Source organism: Pantherophis guttatus, chromosome 5, assembly GCF_059756535.1.
Source record: "Pantherophis guttatus breed Tessera chromosome 5, ASM5975653v1, whole genome shotgun sequence".
Taxonomy (NCBI): Eukaryota; Metazoa; Chordata; class Lepidosauria; order Squamata; family Colubridae; genus Pantherophis; species Pantherophis guttatus.
Window position 1 is genome coordinate 51,105,527 of NC_142067.1, and position 26,486 is coordinate 51,132,012.

At 35.0% G+C, this 26,486-nt stretch overlaps 1 protein-coding gene and 1 long non-coding RNA gene across 10 annotated transcripts in view; one reads left to right on the forward strand and one right to left on the reverse strand.

Moving 5' to 3' along the window:
• Window positions 1-26,486, reverse strand: part of GRIK1 (glutamate ionotropic receptor kainate type subunit 1) — a 216,541-nt gene that overhangs the window by 118,105 nt on the left and 71,950 nt on the right. The gene's annotated exons all lie outside the window — the stretch shown is intronic.
• The window catches only part of LOC117673501 (uncharacterized), a 35,551-nt gene that overhangs the window by 5,830 nt on the left and 3,235 nt on the right, over window positions 1-26,486 (forward strand). The window contains exon 2 of the long non-coding RNA XR_004593497.3: window positions 19,287-19,418. This is a non-coding gene — a long non-coding RNA (uncharacterized LOC117673501). The remainder of the gene's footprint in view (window positions 1-19,286; window positions 19,419-26,486) is intronic.

The following is a 26,486-nucleotide window of genomic DNA, read 5'->3' on the forward strand; positions in this document are numbered from 1 at the left end:
CCCAACTCCAATGGACTCTTAGTTTGTTTAAACATACTATGTATTAATTTTATCATTTATTGAAGTATTAAATTTAAACAGACACAAGAGATCCCTAGCTAATCCAAATCTAGTTTTCACACTTCACCTTGCTAACTTTTTATAGGGTTAGGTCTTTTCAATTTAATAAATATATGTTTAAGACATACCATAACAATCTTTATTTTCTTGATGGAAATTTTTTCTATCAGGGTTTGAGTACCTTGAGCTGATGTAATTGTTCTTATACAACATTCATAATGATCTGAGTTGGAGATCCCAGATCTAAAGGTATATTTTTCATCACTTTTTCATCACATCACCCTTGGCCCAAATTAGAAAGCAATATTTCTCTAGTCTTCCCAAAGTACCATCATTTATCTCATTTTACTGACCATAAAGTATTTTTAAAAATAGTAGTGGGATGATCCTTTATTGGCTTGTTCTCCAAGATTTCCTTGGTTAGTAACATCCTGCCCTTTCTACTGGTACCTTTCTCTGCTTCAGCAACAGAATGGAATGGCACTTTGCTCATTCCAAATGATTGTTTCTGGCACCCAAGCAGAAGCACAAGGCGCTGATGTTGGATGAATTCAAGACGTTTTTTGAAAACCTCTCTGCTCTGAAGTGTTGTCTGATAGAGTTCAATACAGCGTACTGTCCAATATGAATTATGCATTGACAGTTTATTCTCGCATCATTATCCCTTTCATTTTGCTGGGTCTGCACAGATAAGATTGATTCGTGCATCCTACATTACTACATTTATTATAACAGAAAAAATAGAAACATTTTCTTTGTCATTTTGTTAAGTACAAAAAAGAAAAGAAATAAGAGCAGAAGAAAGAATATATGTATTTGCCATATGGATTCTAATCAAGCACAACACTTACAAAAAGCTTATTGACTTTTATCAGACTATTTCCCTATTTATGCACTAAAACCTAATTACATGCAAAAAGTCTAGTGGCCACAACTAATGATATTAAAAAGGAGTTTGTACATGTTTAATGTAGTTCCTTTCTTACCATGTTCAAACCATCATCTCAAACAATCCAAAGGTTATATTATGTCATGAAAGTTCATCATTTAGTCTAGGTAGCAGATTAATAAGGATAGAATTGCTGCAGTGGAAAATGCTATCACTTGCCAGTACAGGCAGTCCTCGATTTACAACAGTTAATTTGGTGACAATGGCACTGAAAAAAGTGACTTATGACCATTTTTCACACTTATAGCTGTTGTGGCATTCCCAAGGTCACATGATCAAAATTCAGGTGCTTGGCATCTGACTCATATTTATGATGATTGCAATGTCTTGGGGTCATGTGATCACATTTTGCAACTTTTTGACAAGCAAAGTCAATGGGGAAACCAGATTCACTTAACAACTGTGTTATTAATTTAACAATTATAATGATTCACTTAACAATTGTGGGTCATAAAAGAAAGGTCATAAAATGGGCAAAACTCATTTAACAAATGTTTCACTCAGCAACAGAAATTTTGGGCTCAGTTGTGGTTTTTCTATCTCGATGGCTTCTCTGATTATTCTGTTGTTAAAGTGTTCAGTTTCGGTGATAGTTCTGGTCTTTTTAAAGTCAATATCATGTCCTGTGGCTTTAAGGTGTTGGACCAGGGAAGAAGTTGGTTCCTCTTTTCTGACTGAGTTCTTGTGTTCTTCAATGCATGCACTTATTCTTCTGTTGGTTTGTCTGATGTATGTGGTGGGGCAGGCGGTGCATGGGATTTCATATATTCCTTGATTTTCTAACTCAATTTTGTCTTTGGGGTTTCTTAGGATGGTGGATATTTTTTGGTTTGTGCAGAATGCTGTCTTGATGTTGTGTTTGTGGAGGATCTTGCTGATTCTGTCTGTGGTGCCTTTTATGTATGGGAGGAGGGCTTTGCCGTTTTCTTGTTCTCTGTCTTGGGTTTTAGTGGGGGTTTCTTTTTGGATTAGGTTGGTAATCTTATTTCTTTGGAATCCGTTGGATGTTAGTACGTTAGTGAGAGTGTGTAGTTCGGTTTTAAGGTGTTGTTTGTCAGCTAAGCATTTTGTTCTGGAGATGAGTGTCTTGGCTACAGAGTTGATCTGTGCTGGCTGGTGGTGTGAGAGTGCGTGCAGATAGCAGTTTGTGTGTGTTTTCTTCTGGTAGATGGTGTGTCCTAGGGAGCCATTGGATTTCTTGTAGACTAAGACATCCAGGAAGGGAAGTTGGTTATTAGCTTCTGTTTCCATGGTGAACTGTATTTTGGGGTGTAGGCTGTTGAGGTGTGTGAGGAAGTTGTCCAGTTTTTCTTTCCCGTGTGGCCAAATTATGAAGGTGTCGTCTACGTATCTGAGCCAGAGTTTGGGTTTGTGATCAGATTTTTCTAGAGCTTGGGTTTCAAAGTGTTCCATGTAGAGGTTTGCAATAACAGGTGAGAGTGGTGATCCCATGGGTGCTCCTTCTATTTGTTTGTATTTTTGTCCATTATAGATGAAGTAAGCGTTGGATAGGCAGTGGTTGGTCAGATCTAGGATGTGCTTGGGGGGGTTATATTTGTTTTAGATAGCTGTCAAGGTTTCTTTGATTGGCCCTTGGGTGAAGAGGGATATGACATCAAAGCTCACAAGTAGGTCGCTGGGCTGTAAGTTTTGTTTCTTTATGATCTCTATGAACTGGAATGAGTTTTTTACGTGTGAGGTGATGGATTCTGCATAGGGTTGTAGTTGTTTGGTGAGAAATTTGGCTAGGTTTTGTAGAGGTGAGCCTATGGAGCTGACTATGGGTCTAAGTGGGATTCCTTCTTTGTGTATCTTGGGGAGACCATAGAGCTTAGGGCATTTGGATGATTTCTCTCTGGGAATGATTCTTTGCTGGATCTCTTTGCTGATGGGGGAGGCTTTTATTTTGGATCTAGTGGTTTCTTCCAGATAGGTGATGGGATCTGTGTTTAGGGGTTTGTATGTGGAGTCTTGGAGTAGGTTGGTTAATTTGGTTTGGTAGTCAGATGTGTTCATAACCACCGTGGCGTTTCCCTTGTCTGCTGGTAGGATTATTATGCTGGTGTCTTCTTTCAGGTTAAGTAGTGCTGTCTGTTCCTCTTTGGGTAAGTTGCTTTTGGGTGGCTTGCTGGTGCAGAGGATGTTGGTGATTTTGAGTCTGATTCTGTTAGCATCGTTGGGGTTGATTTTGGTCAGGCTGGTTTCAACTCCGCATATAATGGTTTCAGTGGGGATGTGTTTGGGAGCGACTGCAAAGTTGAATCCTTTGGAAAGGACATTGGTTTCGGTTCTAAATCAGGGACTACCTGTAGTTGAAGTGGTGAAGAAAAAGGAGAAGAAATAGAGTGCTGTGCTACCTTTATAACAATGGATTGATGCTTGATTGGAGACATAACATTTTGCTCTGATTTCCGTATGCTTTCATTGTTTCATCCCTAGGGGGTTGTTTTTTTTTTCTCTCTCTTTTCCAGGTTTCCTAGAAATCAAAATATTCAGGAAATATTTTGTTTAAACATTCTATCCATATCCAATAAATTTATTTTCAATGGAATGATTGCCTATAAACAAATTTCCTTTTATAAAGAAGAAAAAAGGTAGATTAAGAATGTTTATAAAATCAATGTTCAGAAACCAAAAATAATTACAAGATTTTGAATGCAAGGAAAAATCAATCTTCTGTAAAAAGAATCTGGTTGTCAGATAACTCACTCAGTAAAATACCTTTGTTTTCATTTGACAGGCAACAATCAAGAATATGCCAAAATAACTATGTTAAATAATGGCAAAATATTAAGAGATTTTGAAAGTTGAATAATTTTAAAGTTATCTTGGTTGTGATCAGTTGCAATTACCACAATGAATGTACTATCTACGATAAACTGTCTACTCCAAATGGTGCCAATTAAAATTTCAGAGGGAACTTTCATAATTATAGAGTAAGAGATAATTTTGCAATTGCACTTATACTAAATAAAAGATCCAGTCTTTTTTATTTATCTATTTCCAGAGTGGCAGTTAGCAAATGTATCTTTTAATTTGCAAGGGTCTGCTTTCTCTTCTCAATGAGATTCACAAGTCCCAACTCAATGCTGAAACTATTCTGTAGATATTGCCTTTTTCCCCCATTATTTTGATCAAAACTAGCTCCTCAAGCCAAATTCAATAGATCTGTCATTATCTGTTACCAATCCCTACACGTAAATTAAAGCCAAAGTCTCCCTCAAGTTGCTAAATACATGTCTATGCCTACATAGTTTCTTTGACTACAGTATGAAAGTATTAGCTATTTCATTTTTCCAAGATGTATTTTTTCACTTACAATCTATAGCCCTATGATTCTGTGATTTCTTAGTAGTTTCTCACCTAGTTGATAATAAGATCAGACCCCACTTAGCTTTTCTAATATCAACCCATTCAGGCAAGGGCTGTAGTTGCTGTGACAGTCGTGAATGACTCGTATTCTGTACTATGGATAAATTTATAAGGATCACTCATGAAGGTACTCAAAGGCTGACATTACTGATGTTAAACTAAGTCAGCAAATATTTTAAAAAGGAGCATTTACTTAGAAGCTGAACTCAATAAGAAGTAGCCCGCCTTGGACAATAATTGATGTATGTTTTAGTATATGTGAGTTTCTTCTTCTTTTAAGAATGAATATTTTTATGTACACATTTTGAAAAGTGTGTCTTTAAATAACATATTTCCCACTGAAAGAAAAGAATATAGCAGATTGATAAAATGTTCATGGTACATGAACATGGTACAATAACATCTTAAATTGTATTGATTGATTAATAAGGGAAGTGGGAGCAGGTTAATACATATTCTTCTTTTGTACTTTTTTTTTTGCCTAAATGCCTAGTTGGGATTTTACCTTTTACAAAGGTAAAAGGACTTTTTCCATATCTATGACTTTATAGTTTAACATAAATAACATGGAGGATAAAATATGGCTTTTGAGCTGTCTAAGTGATCCATCCTGAAAAAGATGCATTTGCTTTATTTATTTATTGTTTATTTATTTATTGGTTCGATTTATATGCCGCCCTTTTCCGGAGTCTCAGGGCAGCTTACAATGCGTTAAGCAATAGCCTTCATACTTTTGTATGACGTACAAAATTTTCTTAATTTAGATGAATTAAGAAAACGTTGTTTCATATGGAAAAATGATAGCCAATGAATGATAATTTTTTTAAAGTTATTGAAATTCCAGTGAATTCATACTATTATTTAATTTGGGAGCATTATCAAAATCTGCGTACAGATAAAATATGTAGCCTAAGTGTAGCAGAATCTGCTGTACATCTCAATGTATATCATATTCACTGCCTTTTTAAAATATTGTAAATATGTCTTAAAAATGCAAACTAAAAGTAGTAGCCTGGTATACGAAAATCTGAACAATTCCTATGAAAAGTTCTTGTGGCCTTTCAGCCTATAGAAAATGACTGACTTCTAGATTTAATAACATTGTATACACTGATGTTAAGATACCGTATTATCTCATTTATTAAACTAAAAATATACACTCTGTAGAAATGTACTTAAATACTGAAGCCTATCCTTGAATGATTAAATGTGATATTGGTTTTGACAATCCTTAATCTGGGGTTTAACTTGGGAGCTTTTTATTATTTCTTCTAAAAGGAGATTAATGACTACAAATCCCCACTAATGGTATCTTCTAAGAAGGTAACTAACTACTTTTACATAAAGGTTTGCTCTACTGATCACGGCATGATCAAATTCAAACTAAATTTTCCATAAATCCATTTTGTAATTACTTCAAGTCCTAAGGAACGAATATCCATTTTTAAAGAAAAAACTGATAAAAACTGTATTTTTTCTTTGCCTGAAAACCATGAATGAATGAACTAAAGAAGACCAGCAAATATAATATTACTCCCATAATGTCTCATAGGCTGCTCTGCTCTTTAGAAATAAAACAATTGCTGGAGAATATCATAAAATTTATTCTGTACTCAACAATAGAAATAAGGAATTATCCTATAGCAGATACATCTCTGTAAAGCCACAAAGCTAGCTTTTGCTGACACATCATTGTAGCGATGAAATTGGAAGCTTGCATAATTCATAATACAAGCACGAAACAATCATAAGGTCCATAGGCTAAAAAAAAAATTAACCAACTGAACAATAAGCAATGGTAAAGGCTTGGGTTGCAATCCTGTGGGACCCTGGGGAGGACCTGAGAGAGAAACGCTGGCATTTGAAGAAGACCATTTGACTTCATAATTTGTAATCCCTTTCCTCTGTCTTCTATGACCTCTGTTGACAGGATATAGGCCATCAGCCTTCATATACACTAACCATCACTGATGAACTTTGGTGTTTACAGTAGAGGGGAAGAAGGATATGTGTTAGAGTTGTGTTAAACTATAGAGTTTGCATACTTCCCCCTAAAGTTAGAGAGAAAGTGTGTTATTCTCCTCAGAATTTGCCTTTCTGATCCACCAGTTTGCCCAGATCCACATTCAGCAGCATCTTCTCACTGCTAAAAAATATTTTTCAGTAAACAGTAGGCTGGTTTAAACTACATCCAAATTAATCCCCATCGTGTCATGTAGTGCCTCGGAAAGATTTCTGATAAATACATAAAGAGAGTAACACTTAGATGGAGAGGAAAGTGTTCCCTTTGTTGTACCTATTCCAAAATCTACTAAATTTTTACCACTAGAAACAGAGCTCCAGTGAAAGACATCTCTTATACAAATTGCAACTTATTGTACATGCTGTATATATCTAGATTGGGATGGGGAGGAGTTATGAACTTGGTTTGAGGAATTATCATGTCTTCCTTATATTGATGTTGCCATATATCAAGACAGATAGGTACCTACTGAGAATCAACCATCCTGAAAACCTGTTTATAATTTAAAATACAATGGAAAACTAGATATTTTAAAATACTCCATTGCTTAAAAACTTCTAAGAGTAGGTCTCAATTCATAAATCATCAAGAAGTAATCTGTAGAACAAAACAGCAACTCTTTAAGTATTTTTTTTTCTTTATAAGTGATGACATCTCCAATTGTTCAGTACGTTCCTACTACCTAGCACGCTTCACAAACTCCTTTAAACCATTTCCTCTGAGTCTAGAAGAATTTTACCAGTTAATAATCGTAATATCATAAAATTGGAATGGATCTTAGAGGTCAAAAATAAAACCTTCTTCCCCTTTTCCCAGCAACATCTACTTATCTGATTATCTCTAGCAGGGTGGGCTTTCAATGAGAGGTCAATATAACTATCCTCCAGATAATGCATTATTTTTATTGTTTTGAATATGATTCCTAATTTTACTTGATTAAAATGGGATGTTTTTAATCTGATTTGTATCTGAGAGAGATAGGCAGGCGACAGAAACAGACAGACAGATTGAGTGTCTTGCTCAATATATGATTCTCTAGAGCATATCTAAGAGATTACCATTATTCCTCATGTCTAGCTTGAATGTTCTTCTTTATAGTTTTAACAAATTCATTCTGGTTCTGTTTCCTCCAACAGAGGATGTGTCTACTTCATCTTTGGTTTGAAAACATTTGATATATTTAAAGCTATCATGTCTCTTCTCAAACTTTTCTATCATCTAAGCAAACACAGAACATTTAACCATTCTTCATAGGGCTTGGTTTTAGACCTTTCACCATCTTAGCAGCACTCCTCTGAACTATCATTACTCTTTTAGTGTCACAAAGTCTGCACCATACTCCAAAAGGAGTCCAAGTAGGACAGAGTAATATGAACAGTTACTTCCCATGATGTTAAGTTTAATGCACTCCAAGACAGTTCTGGTCTTATTAGCAAGGAAATCCATAGCCTTGCTAAGTCAAGTTTAGCCCATCTTATATTTGTGCTTTTCATTTTCCGGTCTAGCTGCAAAACCTCTAAATTACATTCTATTTGTTTCAGCCTATTGCTCAAATCTACATTTTTTTTCATTTTAAAATATTAGCCACCCTTCCAGTTTTGGAATGTTGTAAGTGTCCCTTCAACTATCTCATCCAAGTCATTGAGAAAAATTAGAAAGAGCATAAAAATTGGGACTGAGTCCCCTAGGGCTCCACTTTTCACCTCAAAGCTGTTGCCACTAATTATTTTATTTATTTATTTATTTATTTATTTATTTATTTATTTATTTATTTTTAATGCACCCTCTTTGGGTGTGATTGCTCAGCCACTTGTGACTGCATCTAATCAAAGCCCCATTCTCAATTCTCTAGTTTCCTCTGTCCAACCATTGGAAACCTTTTCAACAAAGAACTGTCTTTCATAGTTTTGTAATTCCAACTCAATATTTCTGAATGGAAGGGAAGTACTTACTCTGATGATGCTGGGTTAGGCTAAGAGATAACAGCTCAATCAACATATTGTCTACTAATTTTTCTTAGAGAAAATTTGAGTTATTTTGCAATAAGACTACCAAACATTCCAAGCCAAGTACTGTAATTTTTTTCACTGAAAAATAATGAAAAATTAGTGTATTTGTCTTCTCAAGACTGAGCAGCTACAAATGGTTGAACCTTCATTTAGTCTCTACACCACTATCACAAAATATGTCTTTTGCCAGAATTGCAGTAGTTCGTTGTTTGAAATAAGCAGTTATTATGTTAGAAATGACTATGCCCCATTTGTTGAAAAACAGTGCTAAAATTATGGTGTACATGCTATATAATTTGGAAAAATATTACTTTATGTTTTCATATTTATATGTGCATTCAAGCAGATATTTGGACAGAAAGTACATTAGTAACCCATCAGAGTAAGCAATTTTACATATTATTTAGAGGAAAGTTCAATTTTCAACACCATCCTGTTACTGACCTTAAAGTACTGTTTTGTGAACCAATAAAACAGTGCTAGACTAATGTGAAACTCATTACATTACAGTTTAGCAGATAATTCAGATCTGTTATCTATGACTTGAATTCACTTTTTAATTCATTCTTTTTGAAATGAATGAGTACTAATTATTTTATCTTTTATCACATTTAAATGTCAATGCAATGTTTGAACTGTTCTTTTGGGGTTTTGATGTTATTCATGAACGCACTATTGTATTCTTTACATTATTTATTGCATAGCTGTGATGAAAGGATTTATCCTATGCAAAAATTGCTAATCTTTTAAGGTTCATGAGTTAGGATCTTTCCTTCGTTAGCAGGTGTTATTATGACCTCTTATACATCTCCTATAAAATGCAGTTGAAAGCTGCAGTTAAAGTGGAATTAAAGTTTTATGTTGGATGTTCTTCATTTACATCACAATCTTATGCATGTTTATTTAGAAATCTATCCTGCTATTTTCACTTCCAAGAAATTATGAATAAATTTGTGCTGATGCCCATATCTCATATATTTGCTGCTTTCAAGTTTTCTAATTGACAATTGCTTTCTCTTCTTCACTTAGCTTTTGCTTCTCTTGAGACAAAAGCCTCAGAAATTATGGTCTTTTGTTACAAGGAAAGTTGAACCAGTTCTAAATCTTATCTATTAAATTAAGCTATTGGGTCTCCAAGGAATCTATTCCTGGGTTTTGAGCTCATCTGTGTTTTGTACTTTGTGTTCATTTTGCTGTGTTATTTTTCATTGCCTTGGCCCTTCACCTGCATTATTTTCATTCGCCCTTATCTGACATTACCACTGGCAGTATGTAATTGTTCATATTTGTTTCCACTGCTTGTCCTTTCTATTTTCATTTCTGCATCTCAAACCCACATAGTAGCCTCCACAGGAACATATAGTGTAATATTTCTAGTGCTCATGCTACCTAATGAGTTTGCTTCTTCTCTCAATTAATTGTTTGCAAGTTGGGTTAAAGATTCATCATAATAATTATATTATGAAATCGTATGTACCAGTTCCTAATTAATGCATTACTTATACAGAGCCAATAGGTACATGGGTTTTGTTGTTAAGATATCCTAGAAGTCCTAAAATATGTTTTATGGAAATCTTGGGGAAAGGATTATTTGGCTACTTAGAAAGTGAAAACTGAAGTTTATCCCATTTAAAGTAGGGAAAATATTACTTTAAATAGGCACAATTTGTTTATTATTACCCAGTCTGCAATCCTCCAACCTTTTAGAGAAATATTATTGTTGGATTTATTTATTTATTTATTGGTTTGATTTATATGCCGCCCTTTCTCCAGAAACTCAGGGCGGCTTACAATGCGTTAAGCAATAGCCTTCATACTTTTGTATATACCTGCTTAGTAGGGCTTTTGGCCCCCCCTAAGCGGTGTTCTTTTTTTTTTATTGAAAAAGTTTTTCAAATACAATTTTCCCCCCCTTTTTCCCCCCTCCTCCCTAACCCCCCTCCCCCTCCCCCCCCTGTGACTTCTTCTTAATAAAACCCAAATTCATAACAGATTATATAATACTTTACCATCCCCTCACTCGATCCCCATACGCTGACCCTTTCTTTCTAATAAGATTATCATATCCCCCTTATACTATACATTTCAAAATGACATTCTACAATAACATTATATAATAACTCCTAATTTGGCATAATAATAAGTCAAATCTTTTATGTATATTAATCTAACATTTCAAAACAACCTTCCGCTATAAAACTATATAATAAATCCTAATTTAACATTTATTCAGTTCATAGTCTACCCATTTCCTTCACCCCCATCGTTATATCTTTTAACTCAGATCTTTTACATATATTCATATCTAAACATAATATCCCTTTTCTTAAACTAAACAATCAATAAACTAACCTCACCCACTTTCCTACAAGACTACTGTACTTAATAATTCTTAATATCTTTATTCTTCTGCCCACTCCACTAAAAAATATTCCCTTATGTAAATAAAATCCTCTTAAAAAGACTTTAGGCTTGTAATCCATATAATATCTTCTGTAATGTCTTTCACTGGATTATAAACTCCATCACCCATGTTAGGGTAACATCACATCCTAATTCCAACAGTATCTTCAATTACCATCTGCCCCCATCAATAGCAAATATCTTCATAATAAAAACAACAACAATAATCACCCGAGTGACTTTGTATTTGTATTCCATATAGTGTCTGTAGAGGTGTCTTTTATCCAAATTATTAATTCCAACCACTGTAATAGGGTAACAACCAGATCATCTGCGTGCCCCAATCCCATAACTCTCTTGCCTTGTAACTCAGCATAAACGTAGTATATTTATCAAAGAATCCAAAAAAAGATAGTTCCAATCCATTCAGTTTAAGGCCCTTTTCACATCCCAAAAGTACTGCACTGCAGAGGTCTGTCACTCTCCTCAGGATAATATAAACCAATACTTTGCCGATTATCTTTTCATATATTCAATCATCTCTTAAATAACTGGCATTACACTGTTGTTTAGTTTAAAAGTTTTTGTTTTTGTGAGACCTGCTTCTTCTTTTCTTGACTTTTTGTGGGTTGGATCTCCATCCTGAATTCCTTTCTGTAAATTGTATATCAACTATTTGGCTTTCATGCTGATCTATAACTTGATCTTGTTGGTTTTGCTTTTGTGGCTTAAATCTCCATTCTGGTTCTATAAATTGTATATCATCTGATTGATTTCCATGCTGGTTTGTGACTTGATAAGTCATTACATTAGAATCCAGAGTCGCCTCTCTTGTATTAAATAGTCCAGCTGAGACCTCTGAAAGAGAATCCAAAAGCGGCTCATCTGTAGAGACCTCTATAACTTGTTGTTTCTTCATTACTTCCACCTCCTTCTGCTTTTCTTGAATTTCTATCTCTTGTTGATTTTGCTTTTTGAGGACCTTGTAGTAAAATTCTTCCACTTTTTCAACAGTATTTAGCTGATATCTTTCTCCTTGATATCTCAATATTATACCAACTGGAACATCCCACCTGAATGAAATATTTTGTTTTTTTAGCTCAGTCACCAAAAGTCCAAATTTCTTTCTATCTTTTAACATCTTAGGCGGCAATTCTTTATATATCCAGATCTTTCTTCCATACAATTGTGGAGTAGAATTAAAGGATTTTTGCACAATATCATTTCTTATTTCTTTATCTGTGAAGTAAATCACCACATCTCTAGGCAGTTGCCTTTGCTTTGCAATCCAAGAATTTACTCTATAGGCCTTGTCAATCTTACAAGATACCTCCTCAGGATGAACCTTTAAAATCCCAGCCAGAACTTGAGCAGATATTTTTCTTAGATCATCTCTATTATTTTCCTGTAATCCTCTCATTCTGACCGCAAATTCTGTGAGCCTGTATTGCATCATTACAACTTCTTTTTCAATCCCTTGCTTTATATCTTCTGCATTGTAAGTCTAGTGACCAGCTTCCTTTTTAGACTTTACTTCTAAACTATTGTCTTGAATATTTATCAAATCATTTTCAATTCTTTGTATTTTATTGTCCAATTTATAAATCTTGTCATCAACTTCCTCCATTTTAGACTCTAATAATTTGATATTTGTATCCATCTTTATGACAACTTCTGAAAAAGCATTAGTCACTGTTACAATCTTTCGTTGCAGATTATCATACTTTAGTTCTATCATTTCTTTAATTTCCTGCCTTAATTTTTCAAATTTCTGGTTCACAGTCTCATGATATTTTGCCATTTCCTCCTGAAGAAATTCTTTTAAATTAAAACCATTCTGCAGAGTCTGTAGGCTCAGAGCTTGTTCAGATAATTGTGGATGGGGGAGCACCCCCCCCACTGCTTGTTTGTCAAGCCTTATTAGTTTCAACGCCATCCTGTCACGCAAAAAAAAACTTTTTTTTTTTAAAGAAAACTTTTCCCCAAACAAGATCAAATACAGATCTCCAAGAAAAAAGAAACTTAAAATGAATATTTTCCTTCTAGTCTAGCCGGCACTGTATATTTCGCTACTATGTAGCTTATTACGGAAGGACTTTCACTTTCGGCTTTCTTCTCAAGCCTCAGCAGTCGCCATTTTAAACTTATTTTTTCCGTTCAATTAGAAACACTTGTAAAATCATTAAAAATACTTGCGATTTAGGGTCCCAGGTACAAGTCTTGCTCTCTTTAACTAAACCATCTGTTATTTTATCAGTTGGTCCGGTCCCGGCGCCTAGCTCTGCAAAAAGGCAGAGTCCTCCCGAAGCCTGGAGCAGCGGCGAGCGAAAATAGGGAGCCCCGCTCTGCTCGTCCCCAAGAGTAAAAAAAAAAAAACTCTGGGGACTTCCCAGAGGGCTCTACCTGCCCTGCCCGGCTCACATTTCCATCAGGAAATGGAGTTTTTCGAGCTGCCTTTCAGATGTAAAGGCAGCTCTTTACAGGCAATGGGGCTGGCGGTCACGGAGGACCGTCTGGTGGCGACGGAAGCCAGACCGGAAGTCAGCGGTGTTCTTTTTTATACAAAGTCAGCTTATTGCCCCCACAATCTGAGTCCTCATTTTACCTACCTTGGAAAGAACGAAGGCTGAGTCAACCTTGAGCCTGGTGAGATTTGAACTCGCAGAAATTGCAGGCAGCTGGCAGCTAAGTGCTACTTAACAGCACTTTAGTCTGCTGCACCACCAAGGCTCCTTATGGATGATGGAGAGACAATTATAGAATGCCCTTAATTATTCCTGTAAATGCCAGAAGAGCTAGAATTTATTTATTTATTCATTTTATTTGTATCCTATCTTTATTATTTGTATAAACTCAATGTGGAGAATATATCTTAATTACTCTTTCCTTCTCCTACTTTCCTCACAACAACAACCCTGCAAGGTGAGCTGGGCTGAGAGAGAAAGTGGCTGGCCCAAGGTCAACCAGCTGGCCTTCATGGCTAAGGCAGGATTTGAACTCACAGACTCCTGGTTTCTAGCCTGGTGCCTGAACTACTAGACCAAACTGGTTCACATACAATACAGTTTCTGAGATAAAATTTTATAACTCTGGAACAGCGTATACTTTAAATTTAATTATGATAGATATTCTCCAGGATACCGTATTCTAGGTGCTTTAGGATTAAAAACAGAAGACATTATACATCGCACAATTATGATAACAAATAACAATGAGCCAATATATTTTTTCCAATTTACATTGAATTTTCATTCACCATGGTGGAAAATTCAGCAAAAATCTGTTGCATGCTATAATATCTTGTGGTTTCCCAAATGGCTAGCATAATCTTATTTAAATGATACCCACAAGTTGATCCACAACATGGCATTAAAGATAGTTTCTTTTCAGGAAAGTGAATGTTTAGAAAAGGAATCATAGGAAATTATTATCTAGCAAACATTTGGGTGTGTTGCTGGCATGGATGGCAATACATATCTTTTTACAGATTTGAGCAGCAAACCAATTAAATCTTTCAGGACCAATTACATTTTGATATACTCATTTATGCCCTAATTGCTTCCATGCTAATGTATTCTATATGGAGTTACCCTTCAAAGTGAATTGCTACCACGGCACCATTGATTGGAGGCAAGCCTTCAGAACATATTATATAGAATATTCACTATTGGGTGCCCATTTCTGAGATCAATTCAACTGTTAATGACTGAAAACATTAGTGATTTAAATGTCTTTTTCTGCCACGTGCACCTCATATATATGTTCAATCATTTTACCCGTGTAGAACGCTATCTCTAAATGAAATATGTTCAAAATGCTATCTCTAAATGAAATATGGAAGACATTTATGAAACCTTGGCAGCATAAAGTCTTCTTCACTAGATGCAATAATGTTATTGTGATTGACAAGAAGCTAATATGTCTATGACTATAGATAAAACAGTAAATCTAATCAGAATAAAATTAAACATTAAAAATTACAGCAATTTACTTTTGAAGTTCAGATGAGTGAAAATAACAACTGAAAGCAACAGAAATTTGTGACAAAAAATTCTTTGTGTTGCTAAATAAATAATTATCTGGATAGTCTTTTTTTCAGGCCCAAATAAATGGGAGATAACAGTTTTTATTTGCTCAAATTCAGGTGTTTCACATCATAAACTGTTTCATTTTCCTTTTTTCTACAGCAGTTAGCATTAAGAAACACGAGGAAACTGTGGTGTACTGCTGAGGAGTGGGTTAGCAGCAAGTTCCTTGGACTAGGAATAAACCATAGTTGACACATTGATGATTTGGTCGATAAACACTTGCTCTTGGGAAGGATCCCATCTCAAAGAAAAAGCCCATTTGCTTCTGATTTATATTCACACTGCAATAGATAAATTCTGGTGCCATCCTGACTGCCTCTTATAAAAATATTTTCATCTACCTACAAAACTAGTTTCTTTCTGTATGCTGGGTTTTTTTTTTTTTACATTCATACTTTTTAAAAATCTGATTAATAAAATTCTACTGTGACCTATTAAAGTTGAGAGTATCACAGCAGAGTCTTCTTTATAAGCTATGTTTTTTGTCTGTTCAAGATACCGTACTTTAGTTAGATGTTAAAATGAGACATGCTGTATTTCGATGCCTCCATTGCTAGGGTTGCCATTTTTATCCTCTCTTTGCCTAGGGTCTGTATGTTCATTTTTATAATATTTAGCTTTGATTGTGGGTTTTCTATTTTTTTCTATTTGTTGTTTTATTTAATTTCTGCACCCTGCCCAAAGTCACTTTGTGTGAGATGGGCAACTATACAAATTTGATTAATAAATAAACAAAATAAGTGATTAAAGTGGGGTAGGTATTACTTTTTTGGTATTTTGCCTTTTCTGTCTTTATCTAGAAAGAAATGGTGGACCTGAAGCATTCCTATTAATCATTAGTCATTTGCAGTTCATGCACTCTGGTGAAATGTGCCTGACTGCTGGAATCTGTCTCAGGTGATCAAACCTGACTTGTAAGATTGGGAAATTCACAGCAAAGCTCTTCCTTAAGTTTTCTAGAGCCTCTGGACATTCTGTAAGAAATATATATGTCTCTCACAGCACAGGTGCTCTCTAGATGCTTGTATATTTTTGCATTAATGATGGTGCAAAACACTTCAGAGGAAGGTAAGAGAATAGGAAGTAAGAAGTGAAGTAAGAATAGGATGGTTCTGTGTATATTTTATTAACACCTATCCTTATTGCTATTTGCAGAACATGGGCAACAGAAGGAGAGATTAAAAGCTAGATGCTTATTCTTTCATCCAATTTATCTCTTAATACTCTTTATCCACATGTGTTTTGGGATATTACAAAGACACCAAATCATCTTATATAACAAAATTGGAAGTAATTGCTTTCCATCACAAAGATTGATTTTTGTACAGTGCAACACAAGTGCTTTAAGAAGGACATTATAGCCACAGAAGTCAAATTCACAATGACATGAAGTCTCAAGTGTGGTAGAGATCCAATCAAATGTGAAGAGACTTGAAAAACAATAACAAGACCTTCAAAAATAAATATGAAATAATTTAATGGCTGTAGACAACAAATAGCTACAGACAAGTCTGTTCCCAGAACTGGAATTAATGTGGCTTTAATTTATTAGTTGAGCCCGTTGTATTTTTTTTTTTTTTTGGTATAATTTATATTATTTGTCCTTCTAGTTGTCTTGACTATCTGCTTTTGTGTTGGTTTTTTCTACCCAGAGACTTCTAAAGAAAGCAGCCATTTTAAATTGAGTTAATTAAATTAAATTGAATGACAGTGATGAGGTGGCATCATATGAAATAGCTAAACTTGTATACTGAGGAAGAAATAAAGATTCTTTCCCAGAGGATGTTTTGTTTATTAATTTTGTTTGTCCATCATGCCAAAGAAGACACATTAAATTTGAGTTTCCATTCATGGAGAAAAGTCATGCAAATCAATACTATCCAAAAATCAGAAGGTATTGGGTAGCACCTTAATGAATGTTCTAAAACACCCTGTTGATCTTCAAAGATGATACCATTATTATTATTATTATATCAGGGTGAGTCATAGTCTGGGATTGGTAAAAACTTAACAGTTCAAGTCCTATCTAATGACATAAGTGCTCTTAAGGTAATGTCTGAATATATAGGCAGGTCCGTGTAGGGTGTCCCCCCCCCCCCCCCCCGCGCAAAGTCAGGATATTCAGGTCTAATATGTTCAAAATTTCCATGTATATTATTATCATTACCATGCAACAGAAACTCGATATGGGTAGTCCTCAACCTACGAACACAATTGAGCCCAAAATTTATGTTGTAAAGTGAGAAATTTGTTAAATGAGCTTTGCCCCATTTTACAACTTTTCTTGCCACATTTGTTAAGTGAATCACTGCAGTTGTTAAGTTAGTAACCTGGTTGTTAAGTAAGTCTGGCTTCCCCATTATTTTTGCTTGTCAGAAGATTACAAAAGGTCATCACATGACCCTGAGACATTGCAACCGTCATCCATATGAACCAGTTGTCAAGCATCCAAATGTAAATCATGTGTCCATGTGGATGCTGCAATGGTCAGAAGTGTGAAAAATGACCACAAATCATTTGTTGTCGAGGTCTACCTGTATGTACAAATCAAGGACTACCTGTAGGTACAATAAGTACCATATATTTTGGACTGTAAGACACACTTCCACCTCCCCAAAAGTGGGTGGAAATGTCTATGCATCTTATAGAGCAAATATTGCGGTGGGGGGAGGAGGGTTGGTGCGGCGCCAATCAGCTGTTCTAGGTGATGGGGACTGCTGCCGCCGCCTATTGCAACCACTGCTGCCCGTTCTCAGCAATCTGCACTGAATGGGCCACGGCAAAAGGGCCACGCCTGCATGAATGGCCCACAATGAATGGCCCGCGGCAAATAGGCTGCAGAGAACGGGCCATGGCAGCGGCAAATGGGCCACAGCAAATGGGCCATGGAGGCTGAGGCAAATATTTTTTTTCTTGTTTTCTTCCTCTAAAGCTAATGTGCGTCTTATAGTCTGGAGCATCTTGCAGTCCGAAAAATATGGTAATAGTAAATACCTCAAATTTATGAAGAAGGATTTTGAACAGGGAAAGATTACTAAATGTAATAATATTAGCCAAAAAAAAAATGGAAAATGCCTGAAATCATGGAAATCATGTTATATTATGTATTTGTTAGATTGCGAGTTGCCTTTACTTCAGGAGCTCAACGTGGTATTAAAGCAATTCCTCCTCCATTGCCCAGACAACACTGGGAGGTAATGTAGAACTAAGAGAGAATAGCTGGCTGTAAGTGATCCAGTGGGGCTTAGAGATCAATATAATTCAGTTAGGCCATTCATGGCTGGTAGCTTGTCTTGGGTGCCACCTTAGAGTAACCTTATATTTAATATCCCATTTAAAAATATTTATATGGAACAGAACCCATTCTTTCACATAGCTTGGATTGTGTCTTAAAATGATTTAAAGAAACAACAACTGGAACCTCATTATGCAAACTGGAGCAAATGTAAACTCTAGATTAGGATCAGGTGGATAAGCAGAACAAGATAAACCAGCATTTTTCCAATATCTTCCTAAAGTGCACTTCAGCATAATAATTATGCCCATACCAATGATATATGCTCATTTACCAAATAATAAAAGCAAAATTATGTCAAAAGCCACATGTCATTCTCCAATCATTTTAGTACACAAAGCTCATGGCAGTTGACTTGATCTTCAGCAACACAGGTCATTATTGCATTATTTTATTTTATTATATAAAATAAAAACAATTCCATATTATTTAATTTGCACTAGATTAAAAGGAGTCATTTAAAATTTTAAGAAATAGAAGCAAAGGTAATGGTAGATTTAAAATAGAACCATTTCAATGATGCATGCTTTTCCCTGGGTCACCAAGTGTTTTTAGTTTCCATATATACGAGAGAGGCTCCAATATACATAATCTGTATTGGCACATGAAGACCATACAGGTGAAAGGGAGCAAGCCACTTCCTCAAAACAAGGAAGACCACCACTATATCAGGGGTGAAATACAGCAGGTTCTGACAGGTTCTGGAGAACCGGTAATGGAAATTTTAAGCAGTTCGGAGAACTGGTAACAGAAATTTTAAGTAGTTTGGAGAATTGGCAAATACCACCTCTGGATGGCCCCAGAGTAGGGTGGGAATGGGGATTATCCTTCCCCTGCCATGCCCGCCATGCCCACCAAGCCATGCCCACAGAACCAGTAATAAAAAAATTTGGATTTCACCACTGCACTATATTTTATAATGGCTGGGTAGGAAATCTAGTAAGAAACAGGCAATAGAGTGATTTAAAGACTAATTAGGAAGAAATGTTGTGGATTTTATATGTGCACAGCATATCTCTCCTACTCATTAAAGCAGCCAATCTATTTTTGTGGCTGCTGCACAAGTCATTTGTCCTTTTTTTTTCAGGCTCATGAGGGATCCCTCCCCCAAAAATTCTGACAACTTTACTGAACTACAGAAGAGTGCTGAGCTTAGGTCCTACTTCCAAATCATCTATAACAAGGCTCAAGGTTGACTCAGCCTTCCATCCTTTCAAAGGTAGGTAAAATGAGGACCCAGATTGTGGGGGCAATAAGCTGACTTTGTATAAATATACAAAAGTATGAAAGCTATTGCTTAACGCATTGTAAGCCGCCCGGAGTCTCTGGAGAAGGGCGGCATATAAATTAAAGAAAAAAAAAAAGGCTGTCAAACTTCCAGCCCACAGGCCAGATGCGTCACGCACTGGCCATGCCCAGGCCCAGTTTAGTGAAGGGGGGAAAAGTCCCGATACATCATGTGATGCTGCTGTGATGACATGAGTTTGACACCCATTGTCTACAAAGTTTGCAAAGTCTTATCAGGCAATCCAAAGAATTCTAAGCATGAGAAGAAGAAACAACAATGATGCCAAGAAAAACACCATATGCAATTTTTTCCATTAAAATAGAAGGTGGAGACTCCCCTGAAGCTCATAGCTTTTCTTGCTAAATGAGGCATAGCAAAATAATGGCTGTCATCTCCAATACTTTAAAACTTAACTTCCTCTTCTCTTTTTTTGAAAAGAGTTAGTAGTTAGTATAATTAGCAGCACATGCCTGAAGATCTACTTCAGTAAAGGGGCTGTAATGATCTTAATCCAGGACAAACCCCAGAAGAATAAGGGTGGCTAGCAAGGAATACATTTGCTCTTGTCAATATTTAAATTAGTGAAAGTCTACTATAAATACTTTTTTTTTTTTACTCAGACTGGTGTGAAAAATAATCACAAATGAATCTGTAATTAAGATTTGATTCTTGTCATGCTACACTCAGTGGTAAACTTATGTTTACTACTCACTATGATCAAATATTTTGACCAAATAATTTGGCCTTAGGAAAAAAAATAAGATGTTTTGAAGGAGATGGAATACATGAAAGCTTTACATGAAAGTTTGACATAATAGGAGGCCATGTAACCTTTTGGCCAAATGGATATGTTTAAAGACTTAAAGGGTATGAATGCAGCAGTGTTTTTTAAGTATTTGGGAAAAGGGCAGAATTTATGATTTCACCTATTGTACTTTATGGCCTTTTAAATTTTTCATGAGGTGCCTAAAATCATAGGAATAGGCACATAATTTCATCAAATAAGAAGGAATTCATTAGATATCTCAGAAGGCTCAGAAAGCATCCAGGTTTTGAAAAGCCATATGAACCTTTTCATGAAATGTTTAATTTTTGCTGCAGTTTTCTTATAATGGAAAAATAGTATTCTAAATGAACTGAAATATATGTTATGTTCATACATTTTCTGTAATAAGTTATGGCTTTATAAACAACAATGTGAACAAAAGCATGCTGATATATCTAAGCTAGGGAAGAGATGGTTTTCTAAACCAGAATTAAGACTAATTGTACCTAAACAAACCAAGATTGTAAAGACGTATGAGCTGAAATAATGGTTTGCTTTGTTTAGGAATCCTAAAATATTTTGCAACAATAAATTGGATTTCTAGGTTCAGATACCATGCAAAATACAACAAATATCCCAGAATGCTTCTCAGCTGGATTTTTGTACACCCAAGCAATTCTTCTTCTTCTTCGCAAATCTATAATTTTATCTTTATTTAAAGGCGGGTGCGATGCGAACCATGATCACAATTAGTTAAAAAAATACAGATATTATTTTACCAAATTTTAAGCAAAATAAAACACTGACCCAAATTTACAAGGACTAATATTTATAACAGTGGTACAGATTGTCCTCCTACTGATATTTTATACTAAATATTTGGCCCATGTAATTCTTTTAGATAAAGTAGTGAGTTGAGACAGTCCTCTCAGCCTTAATGTGGTTTCTTTGATACACGTAGCCCTTGACTTATGACCACAGTTGAGCCCAAAATTTCTGTTGCTAAGTGAGACATTTGTTAAGTGCCCCATTTTATGACCTTTGTTGCCACAGTTGTTAAGTGAATCACTACAGCCATTAGTTGTTAAGCAGCTTGCCCATTGACTTTGCTTGTCAGAAAGTCTCACAAGGGGATCATATGACCTATATTTGTGCAACCGTCACAAGTATCTGAATTTTGATTACATCACCATGGGGATGCCACAATGGTCATAAGTGTGAAAAATGGTCATAAGTCAGTGCCATTGTAATGGCAAACGGTCACCAAATGGACTGTTGTAAGTCACGGACTACCTGTACTGCATTAGTGCAACAGTTGTTCACAGCCATTGCATTTTATAAATCATGATTCAGCATTATTTACCATTTAACATTATATGATGTTAATAACTATGATTAAGTCAGCAAGCAACAGTTAAATTTCATAGTTTAATACAATGTGACAATTCAGTTACTAAAGTTTCTAAGTCTACCAAATAAATGTTTCCACATTATATTAGAAGGAAAGGCTATCTCATGTTCATCTTTTAATTTAATCACTACCCAATAACCTATCAGAAGAAATTCAACTAAAAAGGAGACAAAATCACACAATTCAATTGTACTAATAAAATATTTTTACTTGATAATTATTATCACATTTCATTCATTAAGTTTAGATGGTTAATCAATAAATAATTAATCACTAAGACTACGATCATAATTAATAATATGTTATGCCCATATGTATTTTAAATAGAGAATATCAGAAACGAAGATTTCCTAATCCATAATTTTATTGTTCTCATTATTCCATTGATGCCCTCTTATTGAGAATAATTGATCAGTTGACTTTGTTGCTTGTTCTATGAACGCATTTTTTTAGGTTGTGCATCAAATGATGCCAAAAATTTGTTATAGGACTATTTTAGTTGAATTTAATTTCTCTATAATTAATTTTAATAGGACTTCATTTTGACCATTAAAACCAAATTATTTAAAGATTTGTTTGTAGACAAGTAGCAATACATTGAACTATTGAACTATTTGAACTATTTGAACTATTGAACATTGAACTATTTGGAAAAGATGGTATGCATATAAATTAGAACAAAGCTAAATGTTATTCTTTTTACAAAAATCTTTATTCAATCTTAATGAATAAATGAATGTGTGTTAACCCTTTTTACTTTTCATGATGTCAAGGACCAATATGTGTAATTTCTATGGTAATGCAATTTAAGAATAATTATTAATTGCCTGAATTGTGCTAAAGAATATTTTAATCCCAGATGATACAAAGAATAGAATCTTGAACTCAGGACTATTTCATCCATTAACCAGAGTCAAATTCCGATTTTCTCTAGTATACCACCATTTGTAAATTTACAGTTTATACAGAAAATTATATAACAAAAAGGTATATTCTCACTGCATTTTATATTTTAAAATTTAGATTTATATCTTAAAAAAAATAAAATATGAGATTATGAATTGAATTTCAATTCATTGAATGTCCCAGGACCATTCCCTAATCCATAAACAGTGCAGTATAAAAACATAGCTTATTTATTTATTTGTTAAAATATTCCCAACTCAGTGCATATCAAGAGATTTCAGAATGGGATACAATTAATAAAAAAATTCAACTAACAAAGAAAAGCCACATTTCAGTATAGCTATCATAAATAGGCTAGATAGAACCAAAGCTTGTCATAAGATTATAAATTCTACTTTTTAGGAATATCTTTCAGTATTGCATTGAGATTGTTAGCTATAATATTTTCCCAATACTGACATTGGGAATATTTACCCATATTCCTGTGATGTGGATGCCATCAAAACCACAACCTATATTCAGTGGTGGGATTCAAGTAATTTAACAACCGGTTCTCTGCCCTAATGATTTCTTCCAACAACCAGTTTTCCAAATTGCTCAGAAAGTTAACAACCGGTTCTCCCGAAGTGGTGCGAACTGGCTGAATCCCACCACTGCCTATATTCATCTGTATTTCCAGTACTACAGGGACATTTGCCACCAATGGATTTCTCTTCTTTTATTTAAATTTCCAGGGCATTCTGACAGCTTTTAACTGCAGTATGTGTTAAATAAACAAGATAAATTTATTTCTTCAAAAATAGCAAAAAAAAAAAATTGCTACTTTGTGTGTAAGGTTCTCCAACAAATAGTTTACTAATAGTTCTTGCTGTTAGGGGATAGTTTTGTGTGTTCATGTTGTCGATTCCATTTTTATTAGTCAATGACTGAAAGAAAGTTCCATCTATCTATCCGTCCATTTAATGTAGAGTCTTTTCCTCTATATTTCATCAGGTTTAATTTTTAAAAAGACTAGAGTGTCAGACTAAAAAAGTAAAGTTCAAAGACTGTGGAGCAAAATATTCCTTTCTTTTTAATTTGGCACTTTTGGAAAGGCTGTACATAGGTTAGAAAAGATCAGAATGTGAAGTATGAAGGTGAGATTTTCTTTCAGAATATTCAGGGAGAGACTGAGGTCTGCCTACCTGGTTGTTCCTTCATTTAAAAAAAAAAAAACCCCACCCGATTATATGCATTCACCACAACAAATAGAGAGTTTTCTCATTTCTTGTACTTTCTTTCTCCTTCATGACTGATCCAGGTGACCACCAAAGTTGCTTAATTCCCTGACCAACATTTGATCATCTAATAAGACTACATTTACATGAACCACCAGCTGCATCAGAGAAGATGCCATCACCACCACCAAGCTACCTTAAATTAAAATACAGATAGACATTTTCCAATTATTACTTTTTAAAAGGATCCCTCAAGACAGACGTGGTGGCTCAGTGGCTAAGACATTGAGCTTGTTGATCGAAAAGTCGGCAGTTCAGCAGTTTGAATCCCTAGTGCTGTGTAACGGGGTGAACTCCCGTTACTTGTCCCAGCTTCTGCCAACCTAGCAGTTCAAAAGCACATAAAAAATGAAAGTAGAAAAATAGGGACCACCTTTGGTGGGAAGGCAACAGCGTTCTGTGCGCCTTTGGCGTTTAGTCATGCCGGCCACATAACCACGGAGATGTTTTCGGACAGCACTGGCTCTTCGGCTTTCAAACAGAGATGAGCACTGCCCCCTAGAGTCAGGAATGACTAACATATATGTGCGAGGGGGACCTTTTCCTTTACTTTAAAAGGATCCCTCAGTTTTATTTATTTTTTTAGTCCCTGCAAAAAGAGGGATAAAAAGACATGCTTATTCAAAAGGTGTAAAGAAAGTAATAGGAGTCAGCCCAGCATTTGTTTATCTTATTTAAAAACCAGTAACTCTACTGTAGCATTCCTCCCAGGGCTTCAATAAGAATAAAAGAAAAGCTGCATGTGCCTTGAATGTCTTGAAGAAAAATCATATATCAATCTATAAATAAAGATAAATCAAAGGAATGAAATAAATACTGACAGATTCTTACCCAGATTTTGCTGGCAGTAAAATGCAGATTGTTCAGGGCTTTTTCAAATACTTGTCTATGAATAAATGCACATCCATAAACAATTATTTAAAATATGATGGACTATGATTTTGATAAAGGTTAGAAACAACTGCTTAAAAATTAGCTACCATTAATGCATGCCTAGGGAACTCTTCTATGGGAGGAGAAGAGCTGCACAAGAGCACTGCAGCAAGTTTTTGCTGCATTGTTTCATTTGAGGGCTCTTGCAGAGCTCCTGTTCAATTCAGCAGGAACATGGTATCAATCCTTTACAGATTATCGGTGTAATTCAAGCATCTTTCCAACAGCACTGATTTTCAAAGCCACTATTTGGCTTCTAAAGTTTAATTAGCATCAGCAGAGAAAGGAGAATGTGAAATAATGAGGCCATTTATTTCTTAAACCTTTCCATATTCATAAACTTAGCATAAACTAGGACAAACTGATCTTTGAGGTCACAATTCCAAAACCATCCAGTAAAACTAATCTGTTCTGGGGACAGGATTTTTAACATTATTTTTTAAATTGCTGAACAATCTCTGGACTAGTCAGTCAAATCAAGCATTTCTAAGAAGATTAGGACAGTTGCTTAAAATGCATGGAGGAAAGATTTAACATTCATTACAGTCCAGCATGTTTTTCAGCCCTTAATGGGAACAGAACATATTAAAAAGGACTGTGTTCTATCACAGTAGACAAAATCTACTATCAATGAGCCATATGAGATCAGTTATAAAGATAAAGGTTAACCTTTCAATTTCCTGATACTTCCTGATCTTAGGTGGGGAAAGTATTATATTTAGAGCACTGGTTTATGCACAATTATTGATGAGAAACATTGTATATAGAAATGTATTATGCGATAGGTTATGAATTAATTCTACAACAACTACAAGGCAAAACTAACTAGATCACAATGCAAAAATATAAAGCAAGTTGAAAATCTACATCATCTTCAGAAGTACACTAAAATTGGTCATTTCTAACTGTGAATAGATTGGTCAAGTCTGGTTTTACTCAATTTTTTCAGCTTTACCAATATTTTATTCTGTTTCCACCTATGATTGCAATTATTTTTTCCAAGTAAAAGATTTTTGCAGCAAGTCATTTTTGTAAATTATTTTTCATCAAGATATGGATTCTTAATTTATATGAATTTTTGTGAGTGAATATTTTTAGACACATTTGGGAATGGTACAAAATCATACTGCAAAATTTATAACGTTATGAATATCAAAGGATAATCACGTTTCAGTTCAAACTAAGCTGCAAATCAAGCAAATTTCGTTCCCATTCCTAATTGCCTTCCATGTATTTGCCAAGGAGCTCCTGGGACCACCAGATGGCTCGTAGCCCAGCCAGATTGATATAGAGATGTTTGCTAGCTCCATGCTGTATCTGTGTGTACATGCAGATGCTCCTGCTACAACTTTTGGTGAGCTGCAAAAAACTGGAAAAGTATAGGGAGCAAATCTACTTTGTTTAAATGCATATTTACAATACATACCTTCATTAATAATACATGGAATTCAGCTGACATCTAAAAATCAATAATTGATGCAATTGATGACAAAAAAGATAATTCTTCTGTGGTTTTATAACTCTTATTTATGATGAGATCAAGTCTCAGTAATTTATGTCAGAGGTAACTAGAGAATCTTCTGTTTTGTTTTTTATAGGCTTAAAAGCAAATCATTCCCCTTCAGCCAGAATTTTTTCAGTTCTGCATTTAATTTCTCTTTAGTTTTTAAATTATTTGTCATACATCTGACTATGCAATGAGAATT